Genomic DNA, 16,383 nt, shown 5'->3' with positions numbered 1-16,383 from the left:
CACCACCCCCACTCCCACCCCGTGGGATGCTGGCCGCCATGATATTTAAGATTTTTGGGCCTTTTTTTTGTATTTTTAGCCCATTATTGATCATTTTCGTCAAAGTTTGCCCCCCCCACCTTAAAAGTTGCCTTGCCACAACCGCCCCTCCCTTGAACACCCTCTGAAAAAGTGCTGGTTACGCCACTGAATAAATCGCACCCATACGCAATACGCATACGGGCTATACACTATACACCGATCTTTTTGTTTTTGTTATATAGAGGGCGACGTAAAAGTAAAGCCTACTGGTGCTATATCTATATCTACTGTCATTGCTGGAGGAAGCCTACTTGGGGTTGTAGTTGCACTTGGAATGTATTACAAGTACAAAGGTATTATCTCTTCATAGTAAAAATGGCTGCCCACCACAATGGGATGCAATGCCCGAATTTTCACTTTTGATATATTTGACAGGCCAATTCCCCTCCAAATAAGCTTAAGGGGGTACTAAACCTCTGCCCAATTTTGTGCCTATTTTTGCATTTTTCTCAACTCAAATATTGTAGCGCATTGGTGACAGGTAAGATATGTATATTATAGGGGCAAAGACTACAACTACTACACTGAAAATTCAGCAACTCAAGGCAAGTAGTTATTGATTTATTGATCAAATATTGGTTTCCCTCATTTTTGACTGTAACTCCACAACTGATGTCTGTGCTGAAATAAAATTTCCAGTGCAGTAGTTGTAGTCATTGCCTCTATAATATACATATCTTGTCACCAATGCGCTATAATTTTTTGAGAAAAATGCAAAAATAGTTTGTAATAGGTAGTAAGCAGTCAGTAAAACAAGTAGCGAAACCCTTTGTTTTCTATTGTTATTTGAGAGGATCAATGGATCATAATATCCCAAATCAAGCTTTGCCGACATTACATTTGTGGTGCAGGTCATATTTTAGAAGAAATAAATATTAGTACTGGTAATCTTGTAAAAATGTAATAATTAGATTAAAACTAACCCCGATATACTCTCGCGTTAAAATGTCTTTCCACATTCCCTATAACCTTAGAAAATGTTAAATTGTAATGATACTACAAATGGAAAACGTATCAAATCTAACTGTCACTAAAATATAAATCTTTTAATCAATAATAGTCATAATTGCAAGAACCTGGAACCATCATTTATTACAAAAATAAATAAAGAAAAAATATCTTTTGGTAAATTACACAGTAAAATTACATTGAAAAAAGTGGCGGCGCTGTTTAATGAGGTTCATTATGACGTCAATACCCTGTTGCTATCAAAAAGTTATCATGATCGACTTGCAGTGTTTCCGACTGCACTGCTGGTCATCATCAATAATGTTTGATACAAACGCTCTTTTGGTTCGGTTGTTATTATTATATTGGTGTTGTTTTTTTCGGCCGTCCAGATTTCGGGCGAGTGTCCATTGAGCCATAAATCTCCTTTTTTCTCAAATCGTATCGAACAGATTCCTCGTCAATATTCAACAATCTTGCAATTTCACGGTTAGATTTTCCTTCACTATGATATGCTTCTATCATTGGTGATCGGTAATTTTTGGCATTTTTAGCCTGATCTGATGTTAAAACTGAACAATTTTGGAAGTCGAAAGTAAACTATAATGCGCTGCTAGATAGGAAATCGCTGTAGTGAGGCTGCATGATATTAACTGTATGGAAGTTATCTCCTTTGGATCGTGGCAAATAAGATAATCGCATAACAATTACTAATCCGTTAGGGATACCTTTTTTCCTCTAGTATCACAATTCATAACCTTGATCATTTGTTATGCATCACATGTTTTAAAGAAGAGTTCAAATACCCCGAGCGTCCAGGGTTCGATTTTTGACGGCAAAAACCTGTTTTTGCCGGCAAGGGTGGCAAAAGCGGTTAAAACCGCGGTTTTTCCACCTGCGGCAAATATACCTGCGAACCCTGCGAGCGTCATCTGTTGTTATGGTGGTCGCCAAGGACTGGCGTTATAATTAGCTAATTAAGCACAGCGCCGCCACTTTTCCTGTGGGGATTTTGTACAGGTTTTTCATGAGATTATTAGAAAGTTTGTTTCGTTATTTTCCAGCAATGTTAGTATTATTTACTAAAAATTCAACAATTGTTACTGCGGAAAGACATTTCAATGCGGGGTACGGTTATTTTGGATCGTCGGTACATCTTAGGCCGTCGATACACGATGGGACTTTGGGGTCAATTGCAATTGCAATTTTGTGTGCACTGCTTGTGCATGGTAAAAGTAGGCTTACATTGCCAGTTTTTAGATTCATGAGCGCACTCGGCCCAAAAAAATTGAGTATAACAATGCAGGTTTTCTCTTCAAAAAGTTCAGACAACTCTATATTCTGTATTTCAAACACATTTTGGCGGGGAAAAAGGTCTAATATCAATATGGACTGGCAGTTTATTTCGATGATTTCACTTAGGGAAACCTGACTCAATCTTAACGGTTTGAAATTAAGTGGTCTTGAAATTTGTATACCTGTGTCTTTACAGACTGTGTTGGAATACTTTCTAAAATTACTAAAATGGGCGCTACCCTGATCAGTATGATTTGACTATATTTATCATTAAAAGTATTAATTGAACAGCAAAATTATTACACATGAGGAGGGGATTCCGAAATTATAATATGTTATCAAAAACAACATTTGAAAGCACATGCCGACGGAACAAATATTTATCGACAGAAACGTTTACAATATAATCACAAAGTTGAACAAAATAGACGATTTGGCTGCACAGTATTCTCGTGTTGTTTCCGCCTTTGCATTCAAATGTACAGGAATACCATCCGCTGCGTAGTGTAGTCAGTTTGAGACTTATTGTCTACAAGCATTTATGGCAGCGCGACGGTGGTCACGTGTGTATTAATAAATACGTATTAAAAAATAGTCGAAGCATACGGCTGATGAAGCTAATATGTTTGGATGGTTATGTGCCTGCCGAAAAACTGCTCGTGTCTTATCAAGATAAGACTAAAATTCAGTGTTTGTCGGGGTGGGTGGGTGAGCGGCAAAGCCCTGATCCATACCGATGTTGGTCGAGCGGCGAAGAGTGCGAGCGAGAGAGAAGGCGCTCACACCCCAGAGCTCCAGGTAAAAAACTTTTTGAAACTAAAATAGGTCTCGTCGCACCAAATGTTTACAATGCATTCATAGAGTAATGCACGAATTATAATGTGCATGAATTTGCCAACTGCCAAGTAATACAGACTTACATCCGCCTCTGGAATGTTATGGTCACTAAAATGACCCAGGCCAAAATTACCTGCATCCGAGTTCACTCAACAACAAACACACAAACACACTGTTTATTATATACAACAAATTGATTATTGTTTATTAATTAGTGCAGTATGGCTGTCAATCAAAAAACAATACATAATCATACAAAAAAACTGAGAAATACTACACAGATTTCTTTTTACTACGATTACTTATCTAAGCTTGGTGATCTTGATTGGCTGAAGATCTGATGAGATTCATTTGACAGTTCTTGATCCAAGATACGACAGTGTCCAAGATCCTGTATACCCAAGGAAAACCCCTGGTTTACCACAGTCTCAGTCCAAAGTCTTGCTGACTATGTTTTCGCTATCCTATGCTAGTGTTTTCCAAATGGTCTTCTATGTTGACCATAAATTCCACTCTCGGGAGATCTCTTGATCAAGCTTTCTGCTCTGCTTGGTGTATTTTATTCTCTCCAATACACCAAAGGCGGTAGTAGAGCCAATAGTGCTCGATTTTGCTGTCGATTCAAAGAAGCGGCAGACTGAGAGACTGTGGTAGACCAGGGGTTTTCCTTGGGTAGACAGGATCTTGGGCATTGCCGAATCTTGGATCAAGAAGTGAGACCATCAAAGGAATCTCATCAGATCTTCAGCCAATCAAGATCACCAGATTAAAAGTCTCTGATTGTGTCATAAATTCTGCACGTAATGCCATGATTTTTAAGGACATGTTAGTTTATTCAAATCGTGTAAAGATCTGAATTTTGAAACCGTTGAGGGCGTCTTCCTCCGCATGTTACAATATGGCTCTGCTAACGATATCAGAATGTCTAACGTTAAATTTGTGCTCACTTTTGAACTTTTTTGTTTATTATTGCAGCTCACATGCACAATAACACTAATGATATAGAATCGGCAGAGAATGAAGTCAGTGTCAAACATCCCAAAGGTATTTTTTGTCTCAGCCATATCTAAACATAGGCATAACTACCAAACGGGACTCGTCACCAGTGGCGGCACCCCGGTGAAAATAAGAAATAGGTGCGATATCAACATGTGCACACATGAATCCCAAATACCGCATTAGGCGTATTTTTGGTATTCAGCTCCATCCCATGTCATTAATAACACCCCCCCCTCTGTTGGTAATGTTATTGCAAGGACTCTGCAATTAGCAGCATAATGTTATAGGAGTTCGATTTAGTGTTTGAATATAATGTGTGTCAGATGTTCTGTATTTGAATTGCTTGTACCCATGCATCAAAGGACTCAAAAGACTCAGTTTCTGCAAACAAGGAAGATGAGGCTTAACATGAATAGATTTCTTTCATTATTAGGCGCAGTAAGCTCAAATAATTATGTCTAAAGTCTAATATCGACACTTCAGTGTTCCTGATACTTTTTATCGATATCCGCATCTCTAACGCTATATTACTGTTCTTTCTTTTCAACTTTTTAAAAATGAATGCAGCTCACGGGAACCATAATACTAATAATATAAATACAGCAGAGGATGAAGCCAGCGACAACCTTTCCAAAGGTATTTTGTCTCATCCATATCTAAACATAGGCCCTATCTGCCAAATGGGCTATTCTAGAAAATAAGTGCACACCCCCTATAGAGGAGTAACTTTTCAATCCAATAAAAGTCCGGATTGCCAAGTCTGCTTCCTGAAAACGACAAGTGCCAATGTCACTTGATAAAGCTTGGAAATCCAATTAAATGAAAGAAAAATCACAAAATTGTCCAAAATGAGCTCTCAAATTCAGGATTTCTGATTTTGAACTACATATTTCTGCTGGAATTTTTTGCCTTTGGATTTCCAAAGTCTGGATTTCCAACAGTCACGACTGGACAAAAAGTCCGCAAATCCGAACTCCTATCTATATGGTGTGCATCTATTTTCTGGAATAGCCCAATGAAAGTCGTCACCCGTGGCGGCATCCTGGTCGAAACTTAGAAATAGAGGAGATGGACAATTCCAAGCGCATCATTCCGCAAAGCGAAGTTTGCACATGAATTTCGTTTTAATGAAGCAACCAAACATATAGGTAAATAGCATAATTGAGACCATTTTTGGTAAGTGAATGATTAAGGTAGGAGAAACTTTTCCGAATGACCCTAATTTCCAGTAATTTGCATATAAAAACTTCGCATATAAAACTTCGCGATGCAGAATAATGCTTGGAATTGCCCAGATATCCACATATGTGCGGCGAGTTAGCGCAGCGGTAATTCCCTCGCTTTGCACCACTGAGGTCCTTGGTTCAAGCCCCGGCGCAGCCCAAGGACTCATGTGCACTTGGTTTATCCCGATTCCATACTCGCTCTGGCAGGTTTTCTCCGGGATCTCCAGTTTCCTCCTGTATCGCAAAAATCGGTGATTAGTTGTTTGGTTATCAAAAACTTCCTTCACCCAATGGAATTTGGGGAGCTGCACAGATAATTGGTGGATGTTACAATCTAAATGCGGATTTTTTTTTATTTACATGTAAATCCAAAATACCGTATAAGGCGTATTTTCGGTATTCAGCCCGCCCTGTCATTGACAACACACTTCCCTCTGTGTTGGTGATGAGATAGTAAGGACTCTGCAATCAGATGTGATGGGATAGTAAGGACTTTGCAATCAAAATGTGCAGCACGACACTATATAAAGTTATTTATAGGACTGCTATAGTAGCAGTATTATCTGTCTGTTCCGCGACGGCGATACGTTGGTCACGAAAAGCCGCCAAAACTATAATAAGTCGACGTCAGAACGCTAATATAGCTGACGGAAAAACGTCAACATAGCACAAGTTCGTTCGAATAATTTCGCTTTTAAAAAGAGCTGCCGACCTGGCGCGGAGGCTGACGGACCATGTTTAATATATTTGTGTAAAACTTTGTTTGGAAGAAATGTGTGAAAATAAAGGCATAATTGAATCCATTCGTGGACATTCATTGTCACTATTATTTTAATTACTGCTTTAAACAAAATAGGTGACCAAAACAAAAACGAGGACGGTCACCTTTTTTATTCATTACGCATTGTTGATATCTACGGGGGGATTTTCCCCCTGAAAAGTTGATTTAAAAAATTGAACAGCCATGTTACACTGTTAATGTTTTAAACAAAAAAGTATGTAAACGGGTGTCAAAACGGTCAGTATTTTATCCACAATATTGATCACCCAATCGTAAAAAATGGCATATGATTTGGTCTAAATTTCAGTGCTTGAAATAAACCTAACCCAAAATCTTCAAGGGCCATTCGGGCCATTAGCTGTGCAACAACAGTAAAACATCAATTACCACCTGTCAAATTCACAGATAACCTTGTCACTGAATAATTTGATTACCTGGTAGGTTTGGTTCACTTCAGAAGAAATGCTTTGGCGCGACTAACTCTTTAACAGCACAGGTTGATTGCAATGCATTCTGAACATAGAGCATTCAAATACCGACACCGAGTGCGACATCCAAGAATGACACGGCAAACCACTGGTCCTTGTGTATATTATTGTCCAAAAATGGCCTCATAAGTATGTTTACTTTCTTTACATGTGGCACTAGATGGGCGGTAAGCGCATTACCTACAAGGTGGAGACAAATGAGGCACGCAGCGTGATTAAGAAGGGTTAGGCCTACAACGCCCAGAAAATCAATGATTAAATGAAGGTTGTCTACGGTAGTAGTATACGGGACTGTAGGGACGATTTCAAGGTCACACGAGCTCATGAATATTAATGAGGGGGTGTGGCTAATTAGTATATATGAATATGAATGAGGGGTGAGACTAATTAGCATATTTGAATATGAATGAGGGGGGGCTAATCGTTAAAAAAAATCCCCACAAAAAAAATAAAGAAAAATTTCCACAAAACAAATACCGCCATTTTAAAAAGGCCAACCGGTTAATCCGCCATTTTGAAAAGGTCAAACCGCCATTTTGAATGGACGTTAATATTTAGGGACGTCGAAAAACGATTTGAGCAAATGAGAAAGACGAGAAATTGTGTTTGCTTTTTAATCTTTCACCTTAATTAGGAACATTTAAGAAATAATACTAATAATTCTATATTTTGAAGAATATTAAAGAGAACACGAAGAACGCTAGATACGTTCAGATCCAGAAGCGTTCACTACAGTTCACTATTCTCGCTTCAAACTCTCCAGGTTGTCCCTAGCACGGTTGGCCAACTCCGCTCGCTTCAAACTATCCACCTTTCCCCTAGCCCGACGGACCAGCTCAGCTTTCGTGTAGATGAACCCATCTTGTAATAAGCAATAAGCGATTTTTCGAAATATCATCATTTGTAAAAGCCCTTCTCTTCCGTTCCGATATCCTTTATCTTTCCATTTTGCCACGGATACCGTCGTACTTTCCGTAAAATCGACCAGGTTGACGTCCAAGTTTTGAATATTAGCGACCTCTAACCATATAGCACGAACGTAGTTCAGATCCAGCTCGAGTAAGGCTTCTTCATAAACTACGTCCCATAAGGTGTCTTCTTCGTCAAGATATAAACAGTCATGTTGGGTCTGACTCGGACGATCGTTTATACAACCGTTACAATGTTTTTTCATCGATGCTTCGGTCAGGCGTTGGAACTCTTCACCGATGATGTAGTGTACAAATTGACGGAGTAGATGGACCTGTCTCTCATTCTCCGTGTCTTCGAAACACTCGGTCCGATAATCTTCTTCTTCTCGCCCTTTGCTAAAAGATAGGCGATCCGTTGAACCCATAGTAACTCGGTTTGTTGAAGAAGCGCTATCGGTTTACTGATCGAAACTGAATGACTAGACCCTCGAATCACCTTTTTTATAATACAAGAGCTCCTCGTCCGAGTCTCTCAGGAGGTCCCGGAAGGTAACGTAGTTGACCGATTGAACGGTTTGGAAGTAATAATTTAAGTTCTTCGCACCGTCGATGTTTATAGTATAGTTAGAGGTAAAAAAAGAGTTTTTTTTTTCTTTACAGACACGGTCCTCTACAGCGTGAGAGGAAACTTCACACGACGTCGACTAGACCTCTCTTTTATATACATTGTCCAAGTTGTCCTGTTGGTTCACGCGTATAGTTTGAATTTCATCATGGTTACCATTTCTCTCATCCATAAGGTGTAGATCTCCACAATAACACGGTGTCACAAAAATGTAACGCGGATCATCTATCATAAAATCTACACACGCGTCAAATTCGTCCATATAATCCTCATTGTCTTCGAAACCTTCACCGGTTTCCGTTTCTTCGAGGCAATCGTGTTCCGCTTTAGGGTATGGCAGAACAACGTCGCAAACTTCGCAAGTAAAAATCTGTATATATATCGGTTTGGTAGGATCGTAAAATTCACCCTCGATGTCCCACGTTGCTAGTTGATGCGCGTCTATAGAAATAATTTCATAGGGTTCTCGATGATGGGGTTGGACGTTTTCTGCAGCCATCGCGAAAAGTCACGGACTTTCATTTGGGTACTGGAAGAAATAATGACGGCGAGTAATGACGGGTTTTCCTTAAATACACGAAACGTTCGACAATTATAGACGCTACGTACGAATACGACACGATCCCGCTAATGTTGTCTATCGACGCGGAACGTTCATCGAGCACTCAAAATTTTGTATTACGATGACGTCACGACGACTGTACACAAACATTTAACTTTTATGAAAGAAGGCTACGAATACGAGCAAAATAAAATTAAAAGTTAACAAATTTCGATAGACGAACATAAAAAGATGCATGTACAAATAATGTACAAAGTAAAGAAGCTACACTCTAACAGTGGTTAATAAGTCTTTACCTAATGCAACATCACGCGTGTAATTCTTTCTCCACGGTTAAAGGTTTTCATACATTTCACGGGAGAATAGTTGAACCAAACATTAAAATTTTACCCTTTCGATTTTATGCAAAAACGCGCCGGTGGATGAATTTTAACGTGGATTCTCGCCCCATTCATTTACGACACGTGCCACCGTGACTTACCTCGTTTATTATTCTCTTGTTGATAAAGCGATCTCACTCATGATCAGTATGGCAAACAATTTTTTCAGCATCAATTTTTGAGAGTATTTAACAACGATCGTTTTAACATCTAGTCTCGCTCTAACTTTTGCGACCGATGGATAATTTGGCGACTCAAGAAACAAGTAACAAATTGAGACTAGCCGGTTTTAATGTATTTAAAAACGCAAACCGTTCATCGGTGGGTGATTTGGCGACTCGAGAAACAACGCGCATTACGACCGTAAAATTGTTTGACGTGTCAAGAAGCAGTCATTAAATTAACAACTAGACGTTAAAAACACGATGATTCGGCGTATCAATTAAACGAGTCTCGCTCCAATTCAACGCCACTAATATTTGTGACGAGGCTTTGCAACGTGATTTTGGCAAACACGATTGGTGGTTGGTTTGGCGTGTCAAGAAACAGTCAACAAATTAACAACGAGTCGCGAACAACTAGACGTTAAAAACACGATGATTCGGCGTATCAATTAAACGAGTCTCGCTCCAATTCAACGCCACTAATATTTGTGACGAGGCTTTGCAACGTGATTTTGGCAAACACGATTGGTGGTTGGTTTGGCGTGTCAAGAAACAGTCAACAAATTAACAACGAGTCTCGCTCCAATTTAACGCCGCTAAAATTGGCCGTGCTTTCGTGACGAGGCTTTGCAACGTGATTTCGCTCGTTACAAACACTATCGGTGGTTGGTTTGGCGTGTCAAGAAACAGTCAACAAATTAACAACGAGTCTCGCTCCAATTTAACGCCGCTAAAATTGGCCGTGCTTTCGCTCGGCGATTGATTCGATGTGTCAAGTAACCACGGCTGGTGGTCGCTAATATTTACAACTATTACGCTAAAATGTACGCTAATATTTACAACCGTTGACAACGCGCTGCACCGTGGTTTTATTCGTACATCGCGCGTATCAATCGGAACTCGTTGTTTAGGCGATTCTCTCGGAATAGTACGCTAAACATTTTTTAACATCGGTTTTAAAGCCTTTTAAAAACAAGTATCGTTAATCGGTGGAGTCAAGGAACACGGCGTTAAAAAAACAGGTATCGTTAATCGGTGGCTAATTTGGAGAGTCAGGAAACTACCAACAAATTGAGACTAATCGTTTTGACGATTCAAAAAGCAATCAACAAATCGAGAGTATGCAACACACCCATTTATTGTGTTTAACCAACAATCGCCGATCGTTTAATAGTATTAACGTACTTCTCGTTTTAATCGTCAAAAAAGGGATAGCGAATCTAGAGTGTAGAAGACTGAAATGTTTTTTAAAAGAAGTCTCACTTAGTCTCACCTACGATAGATAGCGACGTACAGACATCACCGAAATAAATCACAAATAAATTCGTAATACAGCGTAGAGTTAGGCTGCTAAGATAGTTTTATTAATTTAATATTAATTCAAGTTATTAACTTGCCGACACGTACCAACCCTACCCGCAAAAATTCGTTGTAACATTTATTTATCTAGCCAAGGAGGACTAAACGATATAATCATAAATCCTATAAAGTATAGAATAAATCCAACAACGGTATATTCCTTAGTTAGGTTAAAAACAGAACGCGTAATAAAATTCACGAAGATATGATCGAGTATAATAATTTAGCACTGCGTGATATAACGATGCTCTCTCTCCAAAGTTTAACGGTCGAGTGATGACGTCAAACGCTTCGAGGGATGATACAGTACAGCGAGTTAAACCTCTTCACGTGTACACACCCCGTGACAGCGTGTCACTCGCTTCGATAATTATCGAGCGATGACGTCAATCGTTTCTAAAGCTACGCTTTTCATTGGCTCGGTTGATAAAGGACGGCAATTATTGACCCGCTTCTCGGGTACACAACACGTGAGAGCGTAGATTCTCGTCGTAACGTTCGGCGGTGAACTATTAACTTTTTTTTCCGAATGACGTCACGCAGTTTATATCCTATAAAAACGGAGGTGTGTAGATAACTCACTCATTCGACGACATCGACGCACGAAGTTCCGGTAACTTTCGCAACATGGATGTTTTAATTAGTGAGTGCCGCTCGGTGGAGGAACTCGAGGCCCTTATAGGAAGAGGTTTAGACGACAATTTATATCAACTCGCGGTGCTCAGGATGTTTGAGTTGATAAAAGACCCCAATATTCCGTCTTCCAGCAGACTGAATTTCGTCCAAAAAATCACGATCTCTGAAGATTTCGAGGAGTTGCGGCGGATCATGGATGAAGATAATTCAACTCGCTACAGAGCGGAACATCGAAGTGACGGTGGTGCCTCATAAAGAGGGAGAAACTGCCCCGACTCTGACCCACGAAGGTCAGCTCACTCCCTCGGCTACCGTTGCCGCGGCGAATACGAGAACCCCGATCGTGCCAACGACTATTGTGAGTGTCGCCGACGAAATCCGCACCACGGACGAACTCGATAGATTGAACGGGATGATCGAAGAAGATGACTGGCGGACCGAGATTTCGGGATTAGCTTTCCAACGAATTTTGGAACTCGGGGGTGATATAGATTTCGACGCTTTGTTGAGGATTACCCCGACTTCGAACGTACCCGTCGAGGAGAATACGGATTGGAGGGCATGGTTAGACGACTTAATGGAGACGATAGATAACGACAACATGGCGGGTGGCGATAAACCGGTCACGTCGGAAAACGTTAGTAAAATTTTATTTTCAACGATATTTTCAATTTCTATAAAACCGTATAATTTTGTTAAACACGAACGTGCGTGCGTAAAATCTGATGTTGTTTTTTAATTTTGTTCTCCGGACGAAGCGTCCACCTCGACTGATATTTCTCGGTATTACGAGTTTGAATCCATGCACAGCAAGCACGTCAAGAAATTTAAAGCCACGGCTACGGATTATCGTTTAAGAGTAAAAGACGTGAACGAAACGTTCGCCATCGATGGACTACCTACGCTCTCCGCTATCATCGACGATGTTCTGGGTCGACTCGGCGACGGTGTTCGTCCTAGAGATATGATGAGGATTGTCCTCCAAGCCCCGGGGTTGGACAAACCCATCAACCTACCTTTTATTAAGAAAGACGACCTTACCATGGACCGTTTTATGACTAGAGTGGAGCACGTCCTCCAATCTAAAAAGGACGTCAAACTGGATAGTAACATGGACATCAACGTCGTCCATATGCAGATGCCAGACGGAGGTAAATCGGACCGAAGAGTACTCAAGACGTGGGTGGAGAAGAAGAAGGATTGGCGTTGTATCGTCCCCATCACCAACCGAAGCGACAACATGTGTCTAGCCAGAGCTGTAGTAACGGGTATCGCTAAACACGAATTGAATGCTAGAGATTGTGTATGGAGACGTATACGTGATGGAAATTTGGAACAGGAACTACGCGCTAGAGATCTTCACGACAAAGCGGGCGTCCCGTTTGACGCCTGTGGATTAAATGAGGTGGAAAGCTTCCAAAAAGTCATATCGGATTATCAGCTGTGTGTCGTCTCCAAAGACCACCTGAACAAGATCATATACGAGGGACCGAAGAAAGCCAAAGGCATCTATCTACTATATAATAACCATCACTTTGATCTCATCACTTGCATGAGCGCTTATTTGAACAGTGGTTATTGGTGTCATCCGTGCAAGAAACAGTACAATAATAAAACAGAGCATCGTTGCGAGAATACGTGTAAGTTCTGTCGTTCCGGTAACTGTCTGTTGAGCGACGAGGTTGACGAATGGGTTCATTGCTCCGACTGCAATCGGTATTTCAAATCCCGCACGTGTTACGAGAACCACAAACAACCGGGAACCAGCATCAAGAAGTACGGTACCATCTGCAAGCAGTATTTCAAATGTGATAAGTGCGACAGGATCGTCGACAAAAAGTGCCTCCGAAAAGGTAAAAACACGACTGTACGGATCTGTGGTGTCGGGTCTGTCAAGCCAACTTTCCCGCCGGACATAAATGCTACATAAAACCCATCGAAGTTAAAAATTCCGATATGGACAAGGAGAACAGGTTCAGTTACATCTTTTTCGATGTGGAAAGTCGCCAGGAGACGGGGATCCACAAGCCGAATCTCTGCGTCGCCCAGAAATCTTGCGAGACGTGCGCACCACATCCGTGGGAAGAACCGTGCGCCTTATGCGGAGTGGAAAAGCAGATGATCTTCAGAGGCGACGATTGTATGGAGAGGTTCTGCCTGTGGCTCTTCAAAGAAGAAAAACATCAACACGCGGTCTGTTTGGCGCATAATTTAAAGGTAAATCCAGGAGTTTAAGCGAGACTTTTGCGTCGTATTAATTTGTATGTTTTTGTACTAGGTAATATTTATATATCCCCAATTTTGAATTTTCCTTTTTTTCTGTTGTTAGGGATATGACGGCTACTTCATTCTCCAATTCCTGTATGACAATGGCGTCAAACCCGACATCATCATGAACGGCGCGAAAATCATGTCCATCTTCGTACCCGGATTAGGGATCACCTTCAAAGACAGCCTGAATTTCTTTCCAATGGCGTTATCCAAACTCCCCAAGAGCTTCGGCGTCCAAGAATTATGCAAGGGCTACTTCCCGCACTTGTTCAACACCAAAGAGAACGGACATTACGCACGGTTGTTTGATGGGATCATTTATTAATTTTTCAAACAAAACATCATGTACAGCCAAATTTTAGGCTTAAACAGCTAAATGTGATATCATGCTAATGTATACAGAGGCTTTTGAGTCATTCTCAATTTTAATTTCCCCTCTGTTACAGAATTATTCACTTTTATAGCATTTTTATAGCTTTTTCGTATATAAAATTTTAACTATTAATGACAAAATTGGTGGCGCTATTTAGTTACTGGAAATTACTGTTTCAAGCTTTTAATACAAATAATTCCTATTATTTTTTGATAAAATATGTTTATAAAATTTCCTTGTTGCTTGTTTCACCTATTCCAGCTGTTTTAATGGCAGTATTGACCACCTAGCCCTTGCAAATAAAGAAATATGATTTAGGATAAATAGCGCCATCTATAGTTTGCATTTAGTTAATAATGAAGCCAATTCTGTATACATCAAACACCCGTGTACGTGGGAGAGATACCGACGGCCGAGTTCTTTGACCCTGAGGGAATGTCGGAAGCCGCTAAAGATCAATTCGCGGCCTGGCATACGGCCGAAAAAGAGAAGGGATTGAAGTGGGATCTCCAAGAAGAGCTCCTGAAATACTGCGTTAGCGACGTCGCTATTCTTCGTCGGTGTTGTATGAAATTTAGGGAGATGTTCATGGACGTGACGAAAACTAGTCCTGAAGATCCAGGGGTCGATCCGTTGGATAAACCCCTCACCATCGCCTCCGCGTGCAACCTTCTGGAAAAGGAGACCATCGCTATCATCCCTCCGAATGGATACGGACCGGGCCAGAACTTCTCTCGCGACTCCATAAGGTGGCTCAATTACGAAGCTCTCAAGAACGATTCCGTTATACAGCACGCCATGAACGGGGGAGAAGTGCGGTTAAATGGAAGAGTGACGGTCGATGGCATCGATTTTGAGACGCGTAAGATCTATTCTTACCAGGGGTGTCTATACCACGGATGTCCCGATTGTTACGACGAAGATACCCTCAACCCCATCTCCCAGAAACCCATGGCCGAACTTTACAGGTTAACTCTCTTCCGTAAGAATCAGATAGAGATCAACTATCCCGAATACGAGATTATTGAAATGTGGGAACACGAGTGGAAGGGGGTTTGGCGAGATCTTCCAAAGGAAGAGAAGGAAAAGATCGACGTTCCCGCTCATTTCGAGCCCTTGAACGCGAAGCAAGCTCTCTACGGTGGAAGAACGGAAGCTACCAGGCTCTTCCACCAAGTCCGAGACGGGGAAGTCATCCGATATTTGGACTTTACTAGGTAGGTCGAATCGCACCGTCCTTAAATAATCCTTTCGATTCGCGTATTATTACTCAGCAACGTCACGGCTAAATATTTGAAAAAAAATTAACAAGACATGTCCTTTTGTATTTCTTTCTCGTATCTAGCCTCTACCCGTGGGCTAACAAGTACCGCCCGTACATCGTCGGTCATCCTCGGATTATTACGAACGATTTCGAAGACGTTTCGGAGTACTTTGGTTTTGATTCGGTGCACTGTCTTACCGCCAAGGTATCTTTTTCATCCCGTCTTGCCTGCGAGGTGTCACGACAAGTTAATGTTCGCCCTGTGCGGAACCTGCATGGAAGAAAAAAGGCAAGCCTACTGCCCTCACTCGGATAAAGCCCGAACGATCAGGAGTACCTGGGTGCACGAGGGCCAGGTCGGGACATTTGTTCGCTACGCCATCACCGACCACTACGATCGCTACTTAACCTCCTGCACATCCGTTTGTGTTGGAGCGAACGAAAGTAATCGATTGCAAAGAAGACTAAGCATCTGCGCATGCGCATTATCGCTTAGTCAAACCGAATTCCGCGAAATCAGCTGTTCGCCGCCATCTTTAAATGTGTTGATATTCGATTTAATCATGACAGCGTCGGGCAAGTTTCGATAAAAATAAATCACTTTTAATTGACTTACGAGGTAATTTTGTCCGTCAAACAAATTAACAAGTAGGTTACTACGAGGATCGGTTCTTCTGAACTTTTGACACGGCAAATAGCTACGATAATTTGCACCCATTCTCGCTGCACTCGCCGACATGAAATCGCCGATCGGCTGAAACCATTGCATTTAACCATCGAGATTTAACTGTACGTAATATTGTATGCAATTTATAAATAAAACTTGAAAATGTAGGCGACAACGTGAATAGTAGAACATAATCTCAGCATGACATGACTTTGATTTCTGTACTCAGACTGAGAATTAATTGTTGAACTGCACTGTGCACTGGTCGACAACTTGTTCGTGGACTCTCGACAAGCTCGACAGTCATGATGTTGTCCATACATGTACATGATGGATGGTTGTTGTGAACTTGTTTTGTGTTGATTCAGTCATCGTCGTGGTCATATTCACAACATGTATGTGCTTTATATTGGTGTACACTCACGCTGAATAGCATGGTTTAAATAGTGTTAAGCTTGTTAAATAGTGTTAAGCTTATATAGTCATCCAATTATAATCATCGACATCATTCATTA

General features: G+C 41.0%; 1 long non-coding RNA gene across 1 annotated transcript; it reads left to right on the top strand.

Annotated features, from left to right (window-relative positions):
* Window positions 1-263: 263 nt before the first annotated feature.
* On the top strand, window positions 264-4,798 carry LOC140164019 (uncharacterized). The gene is made up of 3 exons (XR_011860464.1): window positions 264-374; window positions 4,138-4,206; window positions 4,729-4,798. It is a non-coding gene; the product is annotated as an uncharacterized lncRNA (long non-coding RNA).
* Window positions 4,799-16,383: the final 11,585 nt, after the last annotated feature.

Source organism: Amphiura filiformis, chromosome 11, assembly GCF_039555335.1.
Source record: "Amphiura filiformis chromosome 11, Afil_fr2py, whole genome shotgun sequence".
NCBI lineage: Eukaryota > Metazoa > Echinodermata > Ophiuroidea > Amphilepidida > Amphiuridae > Amphiura > Amphiura filiformis.
This window is presented reverse-complemented; position numbering and strand designations above follow the sequence as displayed.